The sequence below is a fragment of the Mustela erminea genome, chromosome 8 (assembly GCF_009829155.1).
Source record: "Mustela erminea isolate mMusErm1 chromosome 8, mMusErm1.Pri, whole genome shotgun sequence".
Classification (NCBI taxonomy): Eukaryota; Metazoa; Chordata; class Mammalia; order Carnivora; family Mustelidae; genus Mustela; species Mustela erminea.
Genome location: NC_045621.1, coordinates 10,073,971 through 10,088,925, shown reverse-complemented (window position 1 = coordinate 10,088,925; position 14,955 = coordinate 10,073,971). Strand labels below are relative to the sequence as shown.

Here is a 14,955-nt window from a genome sequence, read left to right as displayed (position 1 = left end):
GAATGCTTCTTTTTCACTTATATGAATTTCAAAAACTGATAAAATAATCACTGCTGATAAATATCAGAATAGTTGTCATCCTTGAGTGGGAGGAGGCATGAGGGAGTCCTCTGGGGCTAGAAGTGTTCTATATTTTGATCTGGGTGTTGGATACAGCAATATGTTGTACATTAAAATTCCTCAGGTATACACTTAAGATATATGTACTTCATGGTACACACATCACACCTCAATAAATATTTGAAAATAATTTTAAAAGAGGATTGAAAAATATGGTTAACAACCTGACCCACATTGTAAACCAATAAATGCCTAGACAATGGTGAACCCTGTGCTCCTCAAGAGTAACTCACTGCTTTGTCCACTGACTTCTCCAAAAGAAGCCCTTATGAAATTCCACACACATGGAAGCCAAATCATGACCTCAAGGCTCTCTGGGAGCCTTCATCTAACTATGGCAATAATGCACTTTTCTTAAAAAATTAGGTTTCTACTTTGCCACTCAGCAAATAAGTAAGTCACTGTATAAAAATCTATACATATAGTCTGTGCCCATATTTCATTTATATCATTCAAAATAGGACGTTTGAGAGGAAAAGGAAATACTGTTAATAATTACTCAGGGACGGGTGCCTGGGTGGCTCAGTGTGTTAAAGCCTCTGCCTTCGGCTCAGGTAATGATTCCAGGGTCCTGGGATCGAGTTCCGCATCGGGCTCTCTGCTCAGTGGGGAGCCTGCTTCCTCTTCTCTCTCTGCCTGCCTCTCTGCCTAGTTGTGATCTCTGGCTGTCAAATGAATAAATAAAATCTTAAAAAAAAATAATTACTCAGGGACACCATTCTTAAACCACGATTGTCTTAGATGAACTGGATGTGTGGTCATATTTTGTACAGGTGGTAAAACTATAAACAAGAGCAAGGAAAACAACACAAATTTCAGGATGGTGATTTCATTTGGACAAAAATGAGGTTGCCATGAGGAAGGAACACAGGGATCTTCAAAGTTTCTCTCCCAATTAACATCTCATATATGTGTGTTTGTGTGTGTGTGTGTGTGTGTGTGTGTGTGTGTGTGTGCATCTGCTTTTTAAACCACAAATATGCATTTATATACTCACAAAAAAATTCATAATAAATTTTTTAGGTTAGGTTTAAAAGCAATCACAAAACCCAAAATTAAGGTAACAGGGATAGGTATAATGTGGCTTATGCTTGCCATGATGGTAAAGAGTTCAAGTCACTGATGGTGTTTGGTTATATCCATATTTTTTATAGGAAATAGGATTTATCAGTGAGCATGAATAAGGAAGGGGCAGTGCCAAGGTTTTCATGAGTGCAGTGCCAGCAATTTGTCCAGGAGGCCATGACTAAGGATGTATTTGATACCCCAGTCATCTGGGATGAGCTACTTTTCAACTATCATGTCTTCAAATTAATCTACATTAAACTTACTAAAGCCCCATTTCTCAATGATGTGATTTTCTGGAGGCCAGAGAGCTTGAACTTGGACCTATACAAAGCTTCAACCACATATTTCTTGTTCTGCAGCTTGATCAATATGGACCCTAGCCACTGTATTCTAGGGCTTTCTGAAGGCACCCCACATACCTGTCTGCAGCCCCTTGGTTCCAGCACAGGACAAAATCTTGTTGATATGGATGACATGAAAGGGGTGAACCATACTTGGATGTGAAAGCAATATTTGCCACAGCCTTTCACCGTGTACTTTTGGGAACCGTTAGAGGAAGTTTCCAGGGCTTCAAAAGAGAGTTGTTCATATTCATCTAACACTATATGGCCAAGGTGTAGGAACTCATCTGCTTTTGCCTTCTTCCACCCTGGGACAAAGATGTGGATCTGGGCGTCAGGGACATCTCTGCAGACGGGAGACTTTGGATATGGCTTGTTCTTACAATATTGGTAACACCAGTAAGGCGGTGACCCATAGCAACACTATAACATTCTGTGGGGTCCCAAAGGGAGAGAAGAGGTTGTATCCACATTTTTTTTGGTAATGTCTTTGTTTGGGAAGGAATTCTTTTATGCAGAACCACCAGTTATTCGGGCTACAATTTTATTTTTTTTTTTAAACCCAAGTTTTAAATATTAAGTCAGGCATTGTTCCTTGGGTATAAATATGAAGAAGCTTCAGGTTAGATACTACAGATATGTTATAGCCCAAGCAGATTCTCAGCTAACATTGAAAAGTATGATATTGATTTTTCTCTTCCTCTTCCATCCCTTTTCCTTGAAGATAGTGGCATGGCCAGGGGCCAAACATGTGATGGGATCAAGGAAGTAGCAATGTGGTTGGTATATTATTACATATAAATAGTTGAGCACATAAATACATATGTTTATCATAATAGGAGTCAGATTCTCAATGAAATACAAGGCTATATTAGCTGCCAAGATAGGGAAGAGCTATTTTGGAGAACAGGAAAGCAAGCATGTTGAAAGGTACAAATATCACACAGAGTTCAGTGGCCAGTTGAGCTTTGTATTGGTTTCTTATTACTGCTGTAACAAATTACCAATCACTTGGTGGCTTAAGACAACACAAATTTATTGTCTTCAATGCCAGAAGTCAGAACTCTGAAATGAATTTCACTGGGCTAAAATCAAAGTGTTAGCAAGGCCATATTCCTTCTGGAGGCTCTAGGAGAAAATCTTTTTCCTCACATTTTCCAGCTTCTAGAGGCTGCCTGAATTCTTTGATCATGATCCATACCCTCTCCCCTTCAAAACCAGCAGTATAGCATCAAATCTGTCTTTTTCTCTCTGACCTCTGCTTCCATCGCCACACTTCTTACTCTGCCTCTACCTTGGTTATTACATCACCTTCTGTGAATCTGGTTTGAGACATGGGCATCTTTGTTGGGGAGGATTATTCTTTCTATCACATGCTATGACTCTGAAATGAGAATAGTAAGAAAAAAAAAGTTGTACTTTTCTATAGCTGCTGGGGGGCTGAAGAAGAAGGAAGCAGAGGACTTGGCTTTACCAGGACTATAATTCTGCCAACCCTGGAGGGAGAAAGGGAAAGAAGGCAATTCTAGTGATGGATCTTAGAATCTTAAGTTGTACAGGAAAGAAAGAGAAGAGCGGGTGGAGGTAGAAGGGAGGGCTTTTATTGAGATAAAGCCAATGGGCTAAAGATCTCATAGGGTCAAAGAATTGCTGAATGGGATAGCTACAACAGGCTAGTAGATGCGAGGAGTCAAGATTTCAGCAGTGTTCATTCATGATATGGATGAAGTCACGTCATGAATGTGGTGTGAAAGGGTGCCCACAGGAAAGGACAGCTAAATTGGGAAAAAAAGAACATTTACTGGATGCAAGGGCATCACTTCCACTTATTTTAGGAAAGCTGTAAAAAGGGAACTCATAGAATCATGTAGGTGAAGGTGATATCTGTCAACAAATGCAGACCATGGCACCAGAGTGAATTTTTTTTTTTACTTTTCTGATCCTGTAGATTTGACTCATTAACAGAGCCAATAGCAAAATGGGTATTATTAGAAAATTAAAATCACTCTATACTAAAGCTTTTCATGGACTTCTGTAAATCTGGGTTAGTGTAATGAGCTAAATTGTGTCCCCCAAAATTTATGTGTTAAAGCTCTAACCTGTACTAGTTCTAAATGGGACTATATTTGGAGACCGGACCTTTAAAGAGGTAATAAAGCAAGGCAGATAGACTGGGCTCTAATTCCATCTAACTGGTGTCCTCATAAGAGAAGGAATTTGGACACCCAAAAAGAGAAAGACCAAGGATGCACTTACACAGAGAAAAGACCATGTGAGGACAAAGAGCGTAGGCAAGCATCCATCTACAAGTTGAGGACAGAGGCCTCAGGAAACCGAACATGAAACATCAATCGTGGACTACACACACAGGTTCCACAACTGTGAGAAAATTCTTGTTGCTAAGCCATTTGTATGTGGTATTTTGTTATGGCCACTCCAGCAAACCAAGGTACCTAGTTTGTTTTAAAGATTATGGTTTAGAAAGTGTTCCAAATTTTAACACTACTTTAGAAAGTGCTTTCTTTCTGGAAAGTTCTTTTTTTAGGATCTCAAGATTCATTCTATCTTCCTTTATCTTGTATTCTCTGAATCTTAATGAAGAGGGCACTGAGAAGGATTCATGTGAGTGGAGGAGAGGTAGGTGGTGACCCATTCCCCAGGGGCCACCAGACTTTGTTTCAATACACATGGATGCAGGCTTGGTACATGGAGCCCATTTTGTGAAATGCTCATCAGCAAGAACACACACCAAGTCTTTTCCACAGTCTGTGTCTTGGAAAAGTTTGAGTGCAAACTGGCAGTAATTTAAGAACAACCTTGGAGTCCAAGTTCTTTTCTGCCTTCCTCTACCACATGTCTTCCTTGTGGCAACTGATTTTCCATTGGCAGGCAGACAAAGGTTTTGTCATATTTGAGTTAAGGTGTTCATGCTAAAACATCCAGGAAAATAGCAGAAGAGGAGGTTGTACAGGCCTAAGCAGCAAAAAAAGCAAAACAGGTAAATTAAATGTTCTATAAAAGATGGCTTGACAAGATGACCCACATTAGACTACAAAGATATTAAAGAGGCAATTTTGTCTATTTGGAAATATTAGAATGGGAACATAATGTTGTGTCACTGTGTAGTTAAACCTCTGCTTCTTAGCTACCATGACATTAATTTGTAGTAACTTTCTACTCTCTCTGATCTTGAAGTATTTATAGAAACTACCAAGCTTTTGGCCACCAAGCAACTTGTGGATTTCATGTACAAAAAATAAAAGTGGAAACTGGCCAGTAAACTCAAGTTGAATGAGAGTTTTGGTGTTGTTTATTTCCCATGTCACCAATCTGACTCATCATTGGTAGCAGAAATCTTTTGTAAGGATCTGCACCTGGTGCACTCAGTTGAAGCAGCCCACCTGCATGGTTCAATGTAACAACCTTAAGGACAACATCTGCAGCATCCATCAGATAGTACACTCCATCTTTATGGTGTCCCATGAGGCGTTCCCACTGTTCCACCAGCTAATGCACCAGATGCAGGGTAAATGCTCTAATTCAGAACATGTCTGGATGCCCATTTGATGCCCAAGAGGCTGTGTATAAATAGTAGTCCTGCCACAAATGTCTACCATTGCCAAAAATACATGGCAAGAGAAGTGCATGTGTTTGAATGCTTACAGCACAAAGGGGTACATGCATTTTTTAAAAAGATTTATTTATTTATAAGAAAGAGAGAGAGAAAGAGAGCACAAACAGGGGGAGGGACAGAAGCAGAGAGAATCCTGGAGCAGACTCCATTCTAAACATGGAGCCCAACCCAGAGCTTGATCCCAGGACCCTGAGATCATGACCAGAGCTGAAATCAAGAGTTAACCTTTTAACTGACTGTGCCACTCAGGTTCCCTGTGTGCATGTATTTTTAAACAAGTAACAGAGATAAAGGCATAATTATTGCTCTCGTCTCCTTCACATTAGAGTCTCCTGCACCATGAGAAAACAACCAATCTTAAGATATAACATACAATCATAGAAGCCAAGTCCTTCATTTTACAAATGAGGCCCAAAAACTGTTCAATGTCTCATGGAAGCTCACGATTATTTCTTAGTATTTGATCAAACATACCTGCTAGAAGTTTACAGACCCAATGTCCCACATGCTTTCATTCAGTGAGCCTGTGTAAATATACATTTTATCTGTAAAACCTACATTTTAACAAGCTCCCCTGGTAATTCTGCACAGGTGAGACATACTGGGATAATAAAAGCCAAGTTTCAGTCTTGAATTATCTCTTGATCATTCAGTCTTGAATGGTCTCTCCCATGGCATCAAGCTACCTATGGCTTCAATAGCCCAAAGATCTCTTGTTCCATATAGTTTCATGATAACTTTCTTATTTAAATCATATATCTTTGGAACTTATGTTGGACCATATCTGTTATAGCATGGCTCACAACTAAAAAGTTTGTAATTATTTATTCAGAAAGCAGTAAAGAGATATTAACAATAAATATTTTATTTATAAAAGTAAGAAACCATAGAGATAAAATAGCAAAATAGGTAGCACTTGGAACACTGGACTAACTACATTAAAGCAAATGCATTTTTAAACAGACAAAATTGGAGTTCAAAAATGTTTCCCCTTCTTCCTCTAAAGTCCCAGATTTAACCAGTGTCAGCTGATCAGCATAGGAAGGGACAACATGTCAGGGAGAAGCTACTGGTGTGGGACAATGGAAGGACACCCCCAGGAGGTCAGGAGATGTAGCTATTGACTTCAGCTGACCTACTAGGTAAATCAGGGTTTGATTTATTCTTTTGTTGATCATTGATACCAGGATTTGGTAGACATTTTCTATAAAAGGTCAGATGATACGTATTTTAGGTTTTGCAGGCACGATCTCTGTCACAGCTATTCAACACTACTATGGTAGTGAGAAAGCAGCCACAGACAATAGTAAATAAATGACACAGCTATGTTTCAATAAAACTATTTGCAAAAACAGGAGCAGTGAAATTGAGCCCTAAGGCTGTAGTTTGTTAACCTGAGGTCTAAACTTAACAATAGGATAGATAAAATGTTTACATCAAATTAAAAGGCATATCATAACAAAATGTAACCATTACACCATAAAGTGCACACACACACACACACACACACACACACACACACTGAGGAAATATTCTTCCAGTATTCTACAACCTATCACCCAAGTCAGCAAAAATGTCTCTCATCTCTTTGGTGAACCAATGAAGTTCTAATATACCTCAAAGCTGTTTCACTTTCATTTTATTTGTCAACATAAATAAAAAAATATCAACAGATATTTATGCCAGAACCACACTTCTTAAAAATAGATATATCTATTCTGAATCAATGTGACTCTAGTCTTTTTTGTCAGGTATAAAAATGTTTAAAACTAGCTGACATATAATCACTTAGATTTTTTTTTCTTCATTTTCTTTTTCTTTATTTCTTATTTTTAAACATTAGAACTCATAACACTTCCCTCTAGTACTAATTTAGTACTTCCCTAATTTACTGTACAAATTAGGATGCTTTGAGCAAAAAATAACAGAAAAGTTCATTCAACCTATCTTCAAATGTAGGAAGTCTCTTGGTTTGCATAACTGGATGTCTAGAAGACGAGGTTTTAGAGTAGACATTTTCTATGACTTTGGCTCCCTGTTGTTCTCCCTCTGGTGAATGGGGCTTCCTACTGATGCTGGATATGAAACGACTGGAAATGAAATGCGAAGAAGACAGAAAAGTCCCAGATTATGGAGGATGCATTTTTCCCATAATCTGCAGCAAACCTCTCCTTGATGCTTATTGGCACAGACTGAGTCATATGACAATTTCTCAACCAATCCCTGGGGAAGAGAGGTAGGCTTAACCACAGCTCCACCCTGGAGCATGGGTGGGATCAGCTTCCCCTGAGACATGTGGACTGAGTCAGACATGGTTGGACACCTGAATAAAGAGGGGAGGGAGGAGGTGAATAATGAAAACATTTCTGAAGATAACCACTACCATTTATATTCCACTTAGTTTTTCTGTCAGTTTTATTTTCTTTGCAGCTTTCATATCACTGAGAAGTCATTTGAAACCTTTAGTGAAGAGTTGCTCAAAAAATTTACAACTTGAATAATTGAAAATATTTTCAGATATTTAACTGTTAAGGAATTAATCACAGCAAGCAAAAAATTTGAAACAAACTAAATGTTTAACAATGTTGAAGAAATTATGGCATTGAAACATAAATATATTTGACAAGTCATAAAATATAGAATAAAATAAAAAGCATGTTGTAAAATAATATTTTAGTGTCAAACAATAAAACAAAGACGACCAGAGCTTTAAAAGGAAACAAAACAAAACAAAACAAAAAGAAAAAAAGCCCAAGTTTTGTCCATAATCTTACCTTGTGAGGGATCCTAAGGTAGTAAAGAAATCACTGAACAGAACAGTGTGCTAGTGGGGGAAAGTGAAGTGTTTTAAGTGTTAAAAAAAAAAAAAATGGTGTTCACAATAGAAAACTAATTAAGTATTGAAAACTAGTTCTCTTAAAAAAAAAAAAAAGAAAAGAAAAGAAAAGAAAAAGAAAAAAGAAAGAAAATTGAGCGCCTTGATGGCTCAGTTGTTAAGCTTCTGCCTTTGGTTCAGGTCAGGATCCCAGTGGGGTCCTGGGATCGAGCCCAGCATCGGGCTCCCTGCTTGGCTGGAAGCCTGCTTTTCCCTCTCCTGCTTCACCTTCTTGTGTTCTCACTGTCTGTCTCTCTGTCAAATAAATAAATAAAATCTTAAAAAAAAAAAAAGAAAGAAAATTAATCCTTCAGATATGATGGAACAACTCCACTGTCTGTAAACAGTTGGCAACAAGTGCCACACACAGCTCACTGATCAGTGGCGTCAGTTAGTTCCAGTAAGGGTCAAAATTCATAGTCTTCGATCAACTTCAAACACAACCAGTTGTGATGAAATCAGAATTCATTTTTGATATCTTCTAGATGAGTATAAATTTTCTATTTATATCGCTATCAACCTGCATCCATCAGCAGCCACCCAGGTGCACAAGAGCCACACTAGCATGTAAAACGGGGGAGACTTAAATCGGAGAACTGGATATGCAGAAGATGAAAGAGTTGAGAAATCACAGGAAGATGAGATGACAGACTCACAGGAGGGGAAAGCCACTACCCAGACTCCAGGCTAGAAGGACAAAGGGAAAGTGGTGACAGTGAAACCCAAAGGTCAAGGTCAGTTGACAGAAACTAGGACATTAACAGCCCTGCTACCTAGAAACTGGAAGAGTTATTGCTAAAGGCAGAGAGAAGGGAATACAACCCCCTGCCTTCTCCCTTCTTCCTGCCTCCAAACTCATGAAAGCTTCTCATTTGCTAAACCTCAATGAAAGCCAGATGATGTGGTAACAGGAAAACAGGAAGCGCTGTTCACACTGGTCATCCCTTTTATAAAGAAAGAAGAAGGAATGTATCTGATTGCAAATAGTCAAGGCCCGGTACAGAGAAACTGTCAATAAATGTGTGTACAAATAGACCTTTACAAAGATGCTTCTAGAAGGCCATTTACATGGGAGAATGTTAGTCATTCTTTTTCTTGATTATAATAGTTTCATTTCTTTTCTATTTCTTTTATTTTCTTTCAATAAATATATATTACTAAAGTTATTTTTTAAAGATTACAAGTTATTTTTAAGAATTATGTATTAAAAATGGAAGCAATTATTGCAAATATTTAGCCATTATTAATCTTATATAATTATATAATTATACCATATTAATCTTCAGTATTTTTAGTCATGCCCATGTTGTCTGGAGGGCATATACATGTAACCCATCATAAGAAATAAACTCAGAGTCTTCAGAGTGGAATATTTGGGGTTTTTTTAAGATTTTATTTATGTATTTGACAAAGAGAGAGAGAGAGAGAGACAATGAGAGAGGGAATATAAGCAGGAGGAGTGGGAGAGGGGGAAGCAGGCTACCCACCAAGCAGGGAGCCAGATGTGGGGCTTGATCCCAGGACCCTGGGATCATGACCCTGGGATCATGACCTGAGCCCAAGGTAGACGCTTAATGACTGAGCCACCCAGATTGCCCCAGAGTGGAATATTTGTAAGGACAAACAAGTCATTTTCATATTATTAGCTGTCTCTCATAATAAAACATAAATATATTATCGTACTAACAACTGACTTCTTACTCTTAGCAAGGCTCCCATCTCCTCCCAGGGTAAGGATTGGAAATAAAGAAGTGGTTAAAGGGAAGAAAGTCTCATTCTGCCACAGTTGTAATGGTTCAAATATTTTCCTTATCTGTGAGTATAGTTGCAGGGTTGTCACGAGGTTGGCAGTAAACAAGTGACAGAAACATGCTGGTGTACAAAGGTTCATTTAAAGTACTTATGCTGAGTGAAATAAGTCAAGTGGAGAGAGTCAATTATGGTATGGTTTCACTTACCAACACCCAGGCCTCATGCCTAGAAATTGTGAGTGAATGAGTCTCATGTAGACCTAGAACATCTACCATTCTATGTACTTGTTACAATAAGGGTTACAGTCAGGGTTGAAGATCACAATCCAGAGAGAACCAGGCCCAGATCTACCAGGAGTTATTTCTGAAAGTGCTTCTTAATATACATACAGAAGGCTTCTGGGAAAGATGGCAGAGTAGGAGGAGTGGGAGCGGGAGAAGCAGGCTACCCACCAAGCAGGGAGCCACAGATACAACTAGATAACTAGATAACACCCACATCAGTGTAAAGAACCCAGAAAATAACCCAAAGACTGGCAGAACAGCTAAATGTAGAAAAGGGGCCATGTGGAAGAGGGCAGGAAGGGCAGAGATATAATTGGGAGACAAATGGACCTGTGGGGCTAGCTGTAGGAAGGAGGGATGCCACGAACATGAGGAGGGAAAAGAGACACCCAGGCATCTCAAACATGGAGAGCCTGAAGGGAGGAAAACAAATCCTAATAACATTTGGCTTTGAAAACCTGAGGAGGTGAGTTTCACAAGTTCTTATAATCCATGGAATTTACTACCTGGAACTTTAAAAATCAGCAGGCTCAGCTCTGGGACAGCAGAGAAAGTGAGAGTAAATGTAGTGTCTGCCTTTAAAAAAACAGCAGAACAAATAACCCCATGGAGATACAGAATAGGAACAACACTTTGAAAAATGCCTGGGGTATACTGGAAGGAAATTTGTTCACTAATCACAGAATATGTGCTAGAGGGACAAAGGTGTTTGGGAGCTTTCTCCAGGAAGAAAGGAACTGGTAGATGTTAATTCTCTCCACCCACCCCACCCCCATCAGCCTAGACACATAGACACTATGGGAACCAGCCAAATAGCAACACCATCCACCTAACTTGTTAACACCATTCACCCTGTCCTGTCTAGCATGCCTTTGTCCCCATGTCTCCTTAGACCTGTCCCTCCAATAGGCCACTGGCTGGAGTTGTTCCAAAGTGATGTTGTAAGTCTGGCAGGGTATAAGCAACTCTGAAAGGGGTCAGCACCACTCCAAAGTAACTCCTCCCATGGGGAGAGGGAGAGATAACCACCTACACACACCAGTCTGACTAAGGCCCCACCCAGGGCTGGGGGCAGACATCTGGTCTGACTACAGACTGCATCCACTAACAAAATTTCTCCAGGGCACAACATAGGAAAATAACCCTTTAGTTTAGTGCTACTACATCTCAAGCAAATGCCTAGGCTACCTCAGCTCAAACCCAAGACTAGTCCACTGAAAACACAGGGACCAAATTCTGCCCACAACAAAGAAAGTCACTGAAGACAACAGAACTGAAGGCAAAAGAAGCTCAGCCACAAGAGTAGGGTGCATGCAACACCACCAGAGACACCCATGAAACACCACATTCCAGTGAACAGCAGACACTATGTGGCAGAACACATAGCTGAGTTTCCTGTCATATAGAAATTGACAGAGAGTTAGGCATAATGAGGAGACAGAAGAAAATGCCCCAAATAAACAACAATCACAGCAAAAAGGACAAAAATCACAGCAAGATTTTTAAATAAATGGAGAGGAGTAATATGTCTGATAGAGAATTTAAAGTAAAGGCCATAAAGATACTCGCTGGACTTGAGAAGAGAGTGGAGAACTTCAGTGAGACCCTTAACAAAGAGACAAAAAACATCAAAGAACCAATCAGAAATGAAGAACTCAATAACTAAAATAAAAAATACACTAGATGGGATGGAGGAAGCAGGAGGAGGACCCTAAGCTCACCTCATCCCACCGGTAGAACTAGATAACACTCACATCGGCATAAATAACCCAGACTGAAAGAACAAACTCTACAGCCAAAGGTAGAAAACAGGTCTCATTGAATAAAGTAAGAAGGGTAAGTATGAGGTTTGGGAGCAAAAAGACCACGGCCATTCAGAGTGGGGAGGGAGCCAATGGTGCAGAGAAGGGTAAAAAATAGACTATCACACTGGGGAAGACTGCATGGGGAAGATGAATCCCCATAATATTTGGTTTTGAAAACAAGAGGGGCTAAATCTCATGAGTTCTTACAACCAGTGGGACTTAAAGAATAGAAATAAAAATTTGTGGGCTTTGCTCTGGGAGAACAGAGATGGCATTAAAAAGTGGAGTCCTCACTCTTAAAAAGACAGCATGACAAAAGCCAGCAGAGATACAGCATGGAAGCAACAGTTTGAAAGATGTCTCGGGAAGACAGGAAGGTTAGTTATTCATCCAAGAGCATGGCCAGAGAGGCAGTGATCACAGGGAGATCCCTCCAAGAACAAGAGTTGGCAGGTGCCATTTTCCTTCCCTGCCACCTGCATGAACCAATGCAGTACCAGCATACACTACCTAGCTTGATCACACCAAGGTCTGGATCATCACTTCAGCAGATCCACCCTCCCCAATCACACCTGCCTCAGTTCTGGTGCTACAAGACCCCTACTCCAGAACACCACCAATACCTCATCTCCTGACCTATGTGTTTTATGGGACCTCCACTCTGCCAACAACAATCATTTCCTGAGCAGACCAGTGCACACCTTGTTAAAATGCACTCGCCCTGGCTAGGGACCAAACACTGCCTACAACAGGCAAACAGAACCACTGTAGACAACTGAACTGAAAAGTGGTAAGGATCCAATAGCAGGGCAGAGGCAACACACATAGGAGACACACCCTGAAGCACCATGTCCTGGGGAAGAGGGGACACTGCACTGCATGGCACTATAGGACCTCTTCTTCACAAAGCCATTACCTTCAAGGGCAGGCAAAATAGTTGACTTTCCTAACACATAGAAACAGAGAAATAAACAAAATGAAGACAGTGGAATATATCCCAGATGAAAGAATAGAATGAAAACACAGCAAGAGACCTAAATGAAACAGACATAATTAACATGCTGAATAGAGAATTTAAAGTAATCGTCATAAGATACTCACTGGAAATGAGAAAAGAGTGGAGGACATCAGTGAGACCATTACAAAGAGATCAAAAAAGAACCAATCAGAGATGAAAAACAAAACTATGAAATTAAAAATACACTCGATAAAATAAATGGCATGCTAGAGAAAGCAGAGGAATGAATTAACAACCTGGAAGACAGAATAATGAAAAGCAGTCAAGCTGAGCAAATGAGAATAGACTTACAGAACTCAGAGACTCCATCGAGCATAATAACATTGGCATTATAGGGAACCCAGAAAAGGGGACCAAAAATTTTTTTGAAGAAATAATACCTGAAAAATTCCTTAATCTGGGTAAGGAAACATAAATCCAGATCCAGGAGGCACAAAAACTTCCCCAATAAAATCAACCCGAGGAGAACCATGCCAAGACACACAATAATCAAAATGGCAAAGAGTAGTTATAAAACAAATTTGTTTTAAAGAAACAGAAATCAGTTGCATACAAGAAAAACCCTGTAAGTCTATCAGTAGATTTTTCAGAAGTTTTAGTGGCCAGAAGTAAGTGGCATAAAATATTCAAAGTGCTAAATGGAAAAAATCTGCAGCCAATAAAGTTCTATCCAATAAGGATATCATTCAGAATAGAAGGAGAGATAGGGAGTTTCTCAGACAAAAACTGAAGGATTTATTGACCACTAAACCAGCCCTACAAGAAATATTAAAAGGGATTCCTTTAATCCCTTTTTAAAAGAAAGACAGTAAGTAAGAGTATAAGGAGTTGGAAGTAATAAAAGTAGTATATCTGTAAAAATCAGTCAAGGAATTCAGAAAATAAAAGAATGTGATATATGATACCATATCCCAAAATGGGGAGAGGAGAGGAGTAAACAATATTGACTGCTATATGCAGAAGATGTTGTCTATAAATCAAATGGTAACCACAAATCAAAAATCAGTAATAGATATGCAAAGAATGAAGATAAAGGAATATATCACTAAAGAAAGCCACCAAACCATGACAGAGAGCAAGAAAAAAAAAAAAAGATCAGAGAAAAACTATAAAACAACCATAAAACAAGTAACAAAATGGAAATAAACATATCTATCAATAATTACTAAATGGAAGATGGTGGAGGAGTAAGAGACCTAAATATCATCAGGTCCCAAGAGTTCAGCTAGATAGTTATCAAACCATTCTGAACATCTACAAACTCAACAGGAAATCAAAGAGAAGAAAAGCAGCAGTTCTAAGAACAGAAAAGCAACCACTTTCTGGAAGTTAGGATGAGAAGAGAGACCGCAAGGGGAGGGGCCAGCTCCCAGCAAGTAGAAGAGCAGTGGAGCACAAAATCAGAACTTTTAGAAGTCTGCTCCACTGAAAGATGTTGCTCCAGAGGCTAAGTAGGGGTGGAGCACTCGCAGGGACAGTGTGGTCTCAGAACTCAGGGTCACAGAAAGACTGAGGGTGTCTGAGTGTGGCAAAGCTGCCAGGTATCAGAGCGGGGAAGCCAACTACAGAGCCAGAGCCAAGGAGTGAGCTCTCAGCTTGGGCTTACCTTAAACCATGATCCTAGGCACAGTTGGGCCACCACCCTTCAAGCAGAGACCCCATAAGTGACAGACATGGAGATACCCTCTCCTTCTTCCTCCAGGAGGAGCTGCACAGGAGCATGTAGCAGGAATCTTCTGGGTTTGGAGACTCCAAATGGAGCCAAGAACCAGAGAGAGAAACATTTGCTCACAGGCCGGGTAAGCATGGAGTGCAGCTGGAGACCCAGGAGATGGGAGGGATTGACTGCTTTTCTCTGAGGGTGCACTGAGGAGTGGGGTCCCTAGCTCTCAACTACTATGGGTCCAGAGATTGGGAGACCACCACCTTTACTCCTCTCCTCCAAAGCTCTACAGAAAACGTTGAGGAAAAACCTCCTAAGAGTGAAACCAAGGAGATTACTTAAACTGTACCTAGCAAAGGTGGTGCAATTTCATCTTGGACAAAGACAGAGAATCA

At 39.8% G+C, this 14,955-nt stretch overlaps 1 pseudogene; it reads right to left on the bottom strand.

Moving 5' to 3' along the window:
- Positions 1–1,326: 1,326 nt before the first annotated feature.
- LOC116597026 lies at positions 1,327–5,012 on the bottom strand (annotated as a pseudogene).
- Positions 5,013–14,955: the final 9,943 nt, after the last annotated feature.